We start from the raw sequence: 10372 nt of genomic DNA, 5'->3' as shown, positions 1-10372 counted from the left end.
ACAGAGAACAATCTGCCCATCAACTTTCGAAACAATTTATCAAGCGGTTCTTCTGGAAAAAATTGCCAAACATTGACCCAAATTAGGCACTTAGTCACTTTTGATGTGACATCTATCACGGGACTAAGAAATTCCATCACACTAGGCTTTCGAAACGCAGGGAAATCCCTTTCTGATGGATTCTTTGCCCTTTCTGAGTAGCTTCCAGACGAAGCCCAGCACAGGTACCAACTTTCGATAATTTCTGGGCGGTTTTGACCTGTTTTTCTCCTTAAATGTTGCAGTTTTTTGGTCGAAAATTTTGGCCACACCCAATTCCTCATGGGAAAAACTTCAGAGGTGTGTTTTTCGATGTATTTCGCAAATCCGAGCCAGAATCTGGAAAAATCTCAGCTCTAGATACATTATTTACCGAGATACCAAATTCGTGGGCTTTGCTTGTCCACGACTGTACTCACAGGTACAAAAAGGAGTCATGTGACACAATAGCTAAGCAATAGAAAGTAAATATTGTAAAAGATGGATAAGATCCCATATATGCCAGCCATTTCCATACTTGTCAGTAGGAGTCCCATGTGTGAGAGAGGTCAGGCTATCAGGTATATTCCCTATTCAATGGATCCTACATATGCACATCACAGTAGTCACACTCAGATTATGTTATATTTTAGTCATGCTTCTTATGCATCTTTGTACATGCATCTTCTCTGTTTCCACTTGCATATAAGAGTATTGTCTTTATGACTCTTTATCAAGCTTAGGGAAGGAATAGAGTGATAAGGTCAGCTGTAGATTGTGACTCTTTTAGGAGAGCTTGTAACTGACTGTTATTGTGTGCTCATCATTTCTCCCTTCCCTACATTCTGGCAGAATCCTGCTATACCTTTCTGCAGCATTCTGGAAAAGGTGAGTACAGCTATGCTTGTGACATTCCAGAGCATAACTTATAAGTAGCTACTCATTTAGCTTGATTCCGCAAGACTCTCTTAGATTCAAAGCCTCTTGCAAGGTCTTCACACAACAATGCAAACTGTCAAAACCTCCTTAGCTTGCCAGACACTTATATTGACATTACTTCAAGAGTACAAGTGTCAGCACAGTTTGTCAGGGCAGGTCTTATCAGATCTGCAGTGTTATCCCTTCCTGCATCTGTATCCAACCACTTATGGACTTCCCAAGAGGTAGCAGAGGTTACAGTGCTTTGCACTGCTGTTTGTGTAATGAAGTTTAGGAATCATGTTTGTATGTATTGTATTGTGACCCACAAATTAGGAAGTAAGAGACCATTTACATCCACCAAGGCCTGTAATGTCTAGCACTGATAGATGTTGCTCATCATGGCAAACAATGATCTATATCTGCATCTCATCTGATATCTGTGGCACCATGAGAGTTGGGTTTTGTGACATATCATGTGATGTGATCATGTGATAGATCATATTGCCATACCACCCACCTTTGATGCACAGATAATCTATTACATTATACAGAATTTTACCAGAATAATTTTTTAAAAAAAATAGAGAGAGTGGTGATGATGGGGTACTGTTCACATGGTCTGTGCACATTTCCTAATATAGTAATTAATGAAAAAATGAAACAAAAAAAAAAAAGAAATTCACATGTTGTAAATGGTTGTTGATAATATTAATGTACTATTTACTTGGTCTGTGCATGTTTCCAAATATGGTAATTAGTAAAAATATAGCCAGAAAATCAGAAAGAAAAAAAGAGAAAAATATGTGATTATAGTTTCACCCCATATGCATTATATAGTTGTTTATGTTGTGTATCATATGATATGACATGTGACACAATCATGTGATATATAATAATCAGGTGACGTCATCATGTGATACAGTCATGTGATAGGTCATATGATATAATCAAGTGATGGATCATATGATCTGGTCATGTGATGTAGTCATGTGATGGATCATATGATCTGGTCATGTGATATAACCATGTGATGCAGTCATGTGATCTCTTTTTCTGCACTTATAACATCACTACTGCTATTTTTTGCTATTCCTCTGTAACTGTTGTAATATGGTGTAATGAGGTCTGGCCACAGAAATTAATAAGGTAATTGATGAAAATAGAGCTAAAAAGTGACAAAAGAAATAAAATAAAATAATAGAGTATTGTTGATGGTCTGTGCACATTTCCTGATAAGAAATTATATCTAGAAAATTAGAAGAAAAAGAGAGAAATAATAGACTGTTGTTGACAATATTGGAATATTGTATACATGGTCTGTGCACATTTCCTAAAATGGTAATTAATACAAATATTGCTAGAAAAATTGGAAAAAATATTCACATGATATAAATGGTTGTTGATAATGTTGATGTACTATTTACTTGGTCTGTGCATATTTCCAAATATGGTAATGAATAAAAATATAGGCAGAAAATGAGAAGAAAAAGACACAAAATAATAGACTACTGGTAACAATATTTAGATACTGTATACATGGTCTGTGAATATTTCCTAATATGGTAAATGATACAAATATAGCTAGAAAAACAGAAAAGAAAATAGAAAAAGAATAGACATACCATCACAACTGAATGCAGAATGATACACCATGCAGATCAACACATACATAGAGCAGACTCTCAAATGTTACTGTGGTACTACAGTGACATCAATTCTGAGGTTGAAATTTGACTCATTGTGAGAACTTGGTGAGGACTCAGCAGCCTCAGCCATCACATCGCTTTGAAATTTTGACAGTCTGCCCTGTGCATGTGTTGGTCTAGTGTGGCTTATCATTCTGCATTCAGCTGTAACTGTTATTGACAATGTTGGTGTATAGTGCACATGGTCTGTGCATATTTCCAAATAAGGTGATTTGTGCAAATATAGCCAGAAAATTACAATAAAATATAAGAAACATTAAAGAAAATATTAGATGGTAGTCACTATTGGTTATGATGTTGCAGAGCTAAAATCAGAGTAAATAAGGCAAGATTACTATTTTAAATGAAAGTTATTTAGAAAATGTGGTAAAAATGAGAAAAAATAGGACTTGTTGTTGGGTACTGTTGTATATCTAAAAAAGAAATTTCAAGTATTTGTAATAGAGAGATCAGAATTCTAAGAGATTCTAACCATTCCTGCAGAAATAGGTGGGGCACAGTAAAGTACTGGTAGTCAGCATGTCATTATGGTCAACAGATATGAATACATCATATCATATTATACATATTTATAACTTCAGACACTGACAATCCTCAGAGCTCTCTGCAGTGCTCAGAAATATACCTCTATAAAAGTGAAAAGAAAAACAAGCTGGCATAGTCAATATAACAGTTCCTGAAGTCTCTCTAGTCTTCAGGAACATACTTCAGTGAAGAAATATGGCTTACACATCAGTAATAATTCAGTAAAGTAAGGCTAGTCTATTATAGATAGTTATTAATATACACTCAACATAAAAGCAGTCAGTAACAACCTTTATTATCTGATAGAGCAGAATTTAGAGGCTATAACTATATAACAAATAGCTTATTACCAATAGATAGAGCTGAATGCAATATATAATCTGGTTTTTCTATAATAAAAATACAATATAAAATAAAAGGGCAAGTTTAGGACCAAAATGATCTTTATCATAAATTTTGTAGAAAAGTTGAATCCAGAAAATAAAAGTTTGAATGGTCAGAAATTTTTGAAGTTTTTTTTTTGAAACTAGGACCCCAGATACTCCATGACACTGGCAGGAAATTTTTTGCCTATGTGACATGGCTTAAACATTTCCGAGCAGTGTGACATGGTCAAAAGATTTTTAAGCAGTGTGACATGGCAAAAAAATTTCTTAGCAGTATGACATGGTTCAAAAATTTCTTAGCAGTGTGACATGACTCAAACATTTTTCAGCAGTGTCACACAGCTAAAAAATTTCCTACCAGTTTGAAACACTTCAAAAATTTCTTACCAGTCTGACACCCTTCAAATATTTCTAACCACTTTCACTTGACTAGGATATTTTTGAACACAATTTATCTACCCAAATATTTCTAGTCACAATATTAGAGGTCAAACATTTTCTATCAAATCCAATAATATATTTTCTTCCAAAGGCCAAAAAAAAACCAGCCAGAGGATCTATTAGCCTGGATAATTTTTCAGGATTTCCTAGCTAATAGCTTGGTCAAGGTGGGTGACTGAAGTGTGTTACTAATCATTCAACATGTGCAAACAATTTCACCGGTAAAACTGTTTGTCTTTGTTTTAAACCATGTGATATTATGTGGATTCAACTTTAGTAAACAAAAACCAATGTTTGCAAAACTACACATGTCATTTCAAACTATTTATTTATATTTACTTACATTTATCCTCATTTTAGAATGATTCTGCATATATAGAGTGCATTCTGCAAAAGAAACTGCGTCATTTGGACCAGAAGTGGCAGAGCTAGGTAGAAATCCTTGTTTCCACCAGAATGGATTACTAAGCATTCAATATGTGCAGACAATTTCACCACACACATGGTAAAACTGTTTGTCTTTATTTTAAACCATGTGATATCATGTGGATTCAAGTTCAGTGTACAGAAACCTATGTTTTCCAACACTACATATGTCATTTTAGACTATTTATTTGAATTTACCTACATTTATCCCCATTTCAGAATGATCCTACAATTAAGGAGTGCATGCTGCTAAAAAAACCATGTCATTTGGACCAGAAGTGGCAGAGCTAGGTAGTAATCTTCAAGATGGATTACTAATCATTCAACATGTGCAAACAACTTTACCTCCTATAAGATAACTGCTGCGTAGTTCACAGAGGGCATATGAGTATCCAAGAAATTCTTGCACACAAATTTCTTGGTTGTGCAAAGACCCTGCTCGAACTCAGAAAGTGCGAACTTGGTGCGAACAGGATCTGAGTGTCCAACCAGCTCAATTGTGGCGAGTATTTGCCAAGTCAAAAATTTTCGAGTGACCGATGAGCAATTTCTTAGTGTCAGAACCAGATCTGAAGTGAAGGGGAGAAGCACTCCCAACGCATAGACATAGATAAGTATTTACATCTGGGTAAGATGTCTGGTTCTGACGCAGACGTTATCTTATCCTAAGATGAGCATGCTCTCGTGCCTCAAGCTTACTCATCATGGAATAAGATAACTGCTGCGTAGTTCACAGAGGGAATATGAGTATCCAAGAAATTCATGCACACGAATTTCTTGGTTGTGCAAAGACCCTGCTCAAACTCAGAAAGTGCGAACTTGGTGCGAACAGGATCTGAGCGTCCAATCAGCTCAATTGTGGCGAGTATTTGCCAAGCCAACCAGCTGTACCAACCCGAGCGTAAGCTCACGCCAGCAGGTTGGTGAGGCAGGAAGGAGCCAAACTGGCTTCCCAATTGAGTGTCACTCGGAATTGATTTAGGATAGGTAACAGGCATGTCAAGAATAAAGTAAATATGTAGTAGTTACATGAAGAAGTCAGAGGGAGGAGCTATCAAGTAAACAAGTAGGAATTTTGTGAGCAATACGGAAATCTTCAAAAATAGAGGCAAGGTGATCAAGGTCTGCTTGATTATAAGCTTTTGAGGTAGACATGGGCAATATTTCGTCCATACAGCGCCAGTAGAGTAAGAAAGCGAGGGATGTCCAGCCCCCCGTGGCGGCGACGATTTCGGGAGGGACTCCGGCAAGTAAAAGCTCGACAGCACCGCCAATGCGGAAGCTGTGGCCCAGTACATGGGCGAGCATGGCGGAAGACCAAATTTTGGTAACGAAATGAAGGAAATCGTGCTTGAGTAAGTTTTTGGGTTCACCAGACGAGGAGGTGTAAGCGAAAAGGGTGGAGGAAGCAGGGATAGAGGAGTTAACGTCGAGGTGGTTCTTGAGGGCGGCCACAGGGCACACAGGGTCGCCATGGCGACGTGCAGTGAGAATGACGGTGGCGCCAAGCTCTTTTGTGGACTTAGTCCAAGGGATGTCGAAACTCGCAGAGCGAGCACCGTCACGCAATACGCGAAAGGCAATCCTAAGAAGTTGGTAAGGGATACAGCCGGTAAGAGAGAATAGTATGAAGAAAAACATACTTCGTGGAGCATAAGACATGATATTTTGGGTCAAATGCCGACGCCACTGTAAGGGTAGTTTCCCCAAGGCGTCGACACCCAAAAAATGTAACAAGGGCAACGGCCCATATAGCAGCATGGTAAGGGTCAGACAAGTCGATAGCACGGCGTAGGCAAGAGAGGTGTTCGATGGAAACTGGAGCACGTGGAGCACGTTTGTGCTTGGTGCCTTCTTTGTTGGCAGACGTACGCGCGAGATGAACCCAAGCATCATCGCCGTACCAAGGCACATGATTCATAATGTGCCAACTGCGCAGACCGGATAGCCAGGAACGGATGGTATTGCCTGAGTAGAGGCCCTTGTATTCACCGATGAAAGCGCATAGTAGTGCGTAGTCGGCAGGCATGCGAGCCTCCTCAGAAATAGCCCACTTGTCACAGAACTGGGTGAAGCGCAAAGGACTGGCAGCGTACGTTGATTTTGTGTTTGGTGCCAAAGTGCCTCGGACGGCCATCATGGCGGATTCGACGAGAGGAGGAGGGAGCCTTAGTGCTACATCTCTCTGATGGCGAGCACCAAAAGGCGTACGCCAAGAGAAAATGCGCTCGGCAGTGGGGACATGTGGGTGAAGGTCATTTTCAGTAATAGATCGACCAGTGTGGGGTTTTCGAGTGCGTATGATGCGCGAGGCAGAGGTGAGGGGGCTAGATACTTTTGGGTGAGAAGAAGGGGTGAAGTTAGGTTTAGAGAGTAGCTTGGGAGAGACATGATCGGAGGAAAGAGGAGTAGTAACAGGAGCAGAAAGGGGATGTTGGAAAGGGTGGAAAGAATTTCGAGGCTGCGTGGGGCGCGGTGAGATAGAGTTGTGAGTTGGTTTCTCACCCACGGACCTCTCGGCGACATTAGTCGACGAAGTAAGCTTTTGGTTGAGGCTAAACATCAAGGAAGCAGTCAGCAAGCTCAGCTGGGAGCTTAAAAGTTGGGAAAAGCTGCTTTCCAGCTGCCCCTGGTTCTCTGCGCAAGATGGGATCAGCTGGATTGGCGATGGATTCAATATAAACAATTTCTGGAGAGATAGAGAGGTCGGAAAGGACAAGATAAGTACGACGAACCAAAAGGTTAATATGAGAGTTAGGACTGCGTCCTTTCTCTAATGCACCAATAGTGCCTTGGTTGTCAGAGTGAATAAGCAAGCGGCAGTGCCGCAAACCCATTCCTTCTAAAAAGTAGGTGAGAAGTTCGATGGCGAGGGTCTCGAGCCAGCAGATGTCTCTGCCAGGAACCTTCCATGTGGGGGACAACTGGAAGGAAGCCCAGTTTTGTCCAATCACGATGCTGATGCCCCAAGAAGTAGAAGTGTCGACATAAAGACCCAGGTCCTGGAGGGGGCCCCACGGACGCAAAGCGCAGGAGATGCCCTGAACGTTGAGTTTCTGGAACCACCAAGCAAGATCTGTCATCATAGAATGGGGAGGGTGCCTTGTCGAAACTTCATTGTTGTGAAAAGACAAGGCGAAGTTCGAGAGGGAGGGTAGGCGGGAACGCCCGTCCATGTAAACGAAAGCAACATGGCACAACGAGCCATGAATCTTTTCAACGTCAAGTAGATGACAAGGACGGCGCCGGAAGTCCTGAAGGAAACGCCGAACACACTCACGGAATTTCAAGCGCTTCTCCTCAGGGAGACTGACCAGTTTGGCGGGGATGTCCCAGCGGAATCCGATGAAGGTAGTTACAAAGAGAAAGTGGTCGTCTCCTTTTTCTTCGTGCCAAGGAACACCCAAAGGCTGAATGCGGCACAGCATTTCAGCACGGTCGTAGTCATAGAGGAAGTCCCCATCATGAAAGGTACCAGTGGGTGAAGGGGTGCGGAAGACCTTGAGGTCGTCCTCGTATTTGGGGACAGGGAATACACCCTCGGCGTGCCAGATGTCAACAACAGCATTGGCAATCATGCCCGCGTTGCTACTGGCACAGGCCGCACCAAAGGGGTGGGCATGATCAATCAGGAATTCACCCCAACGACCCTGGACGACGAGCCACGGCTTATGAGATGGTAAGACGGGGCATGTGTGGTGGAATTTCGCAATATCCAGCGTGCAAGCCTGTGTCCCAGGGGGGGCAAGAGCAATTATGTCAGCCACCTTGGACGCCAGGTCAAAACGCGTTGGGAAATCCGCCTTCCAGATATGTGAGTTGACGGAAGGATATGACTTTGAGGCTTTGGACAAGTGTCTGCAAATCCTTATTTTGTCGGGGGTGCCGTGTTGCTGGGGTTGGACGTCGACAACAAGCAGAGAGGAGAAAAAAGGACCGCGCAGGATAGCCTCTGCTTCCTCACGAGAAAAGGGCCCAGACATCCTACCTGCGAGAAGTTCTTTTTGCAGATAGTCTTGGATTTCGCGCGCATAAGGGTAAGTGGAGGGATTGTTGGGCAAAATAACTGGTTCAGGTAGTGCAGGCATGTGTCCCAAAGGAAAACCATGCCGCAAGTTTTGTGAGAGGAGGGGGTAAGCAGAAGTAAGGCCGTGCTTCGAAAGGAGGACGTCAAAGGCATGTGAATCATAAGGATGTGAAATACGCTCAAAGATGGAGGAATGCTTGATAGTGGAAAAGGGAAGAGGAGGACGAGGGACGACAGAATGTGAGAAGTCAGTGTAGGAAAGAGAGAGAGGATGCGCCACAGTCCAAAATTCCTCAAGCAGGGCTGGCGCGGCAAGTCCAAGAGAGGGCGTGGTGACCTTTGCTGCCACAGAAGGAGCAGAGATGAAGGCGGTCGTCCTTGTGGAGGGAGGCACATTGGGAGGCGGCGTCAGCGCCCCGAACCTTCCAGTTGATACAAAGGGCCTGGTTGTCAGGGGTGGTGAGGCCTGAGCCAGGGCTACATTTTGCCCAGACGGCCTTCCCGTCAACGAATTTGGCCGAAGTGACTTTGAGGTGGAAGAAGATGGTGTGCCCCTTGTACGCGCAGATGAGGCAGACAGCGGAGGGGGAAGACTTGCCGCTGCCTGGCGAAAAGGGCTGGGAATAAACCTGTGAGTTGGAAGGACCACGTGGCAGAACCCTTTGAGAAGAAGGGGTAGTGCCGCCACGATAAGGGCCAGATCGTCCTGCGCCCGTCTGGGAAGAATTAAGAATCTCTTGAAATTCCTTACGCCATTTGTGGCTTTCTTCAGTCAAGCCTAAAGCCTTGTCGTAATCCGATGCGCTAAACTTGAGGTGACGACTTCGGTGGTCTTGACGAAACTCAAGCTCCATCACCTTCCATGCATCGTACAGTTCATCCCTCTTGTACAGCATATTAAAGAAATTAAAATGCTTTTCAAACCAGGATGCATGCTCCCCTTCGCTACCCAACTTGTCGCGTGAGATCTGGAAGTTCCACATGTTGGCGGCAGCCTCGGACCATTGGCTACAAGTGAGGGTTAACTCTTTACCAAAACGGTTTGAAAGCTTTTCTATATTTAGAATATAGGTCCCCTTGGTTTCCCCCAGGGCAGGATTAGACTTGACAGTGGGCAAAGTGGAAGCCTCGTCAACCAGAGACCATAAGTTCCGAGTAAGAAAGAAGGGGAGAGGAACTGCAACACAAAGTTCAGTGTCGTATAGAGATTGAGGGAACTCAATGGGGATGGGCTCTCCAACCACCCTCTCAACATGATTAGAGCCATCCATACAACGCCTCTTTGAGACCCGGGCATCTTCTGGGAGAATAACATCATCTTTCCGCTTCTTTTCCTCTTTTTCTCTCAGTTCTTCATCAGCGAGATGGCGGGCAAGGCTGTTGTAAATAAAGTCACGAACGGAAGCAAAAAAGGAAGGGACCCTCAATCGGGCAAGATCCTCGGGATCGATGGTGATCAAGGAAGCAACTTCTGATCCCGGTTGAGGATGAGCGACTGGGTCCAGAGCGTTGTTCAGGGTCTTGGCAGATCTGGCATCATTTTCGGCCTCAATCCCCTTATTCTTTTGCAAAATATTAGGGAGAGAGAGATTTTTCAACAATTGAATGATTGCTGGAGAAGTGTGAGTTCGCGGGACGCAAGGCTGTGGGTTTAGTGGGTTCTGGGTGTTCTGAGAAGCAGCAGCGGGAGGCTGCGCTGGGGTACTGGCGAGTGTGTCAGTCATCACAGAAAGGTGTGAGGAATGTCAATGAGGAGCGAAGAGAGTCAAAAAATTTTCGAGTGACCGACGAGCAATTTCTTAGTGTCAGAACCAGATCTGAAGTGAAGGGGAGAAGCACTCCCAACGCATAGACATAGATAAGTATTTACATCTGAGTAAGATGTCTGGTTCTGACACAGACGTTATCTTATCCTAAGATGA

Source organism: Laccaria bicolor, genomic scaffold, assembly GCF_000143565.1.
Source record: "Laccaria bicolor S238N-H82 LACBIscaffold_97 genomic scaffold, whole genome shotgun sequence".
Lineage (NCBI taxonomy): Eukaryota > Fungi > Basidiomycota > Agaricomycetes > Agaricales > Hydnangiaceae > Laccaria > Laccaria bicolor.
Note: the sequence above shows the minus strand (reverse complement) of the source record.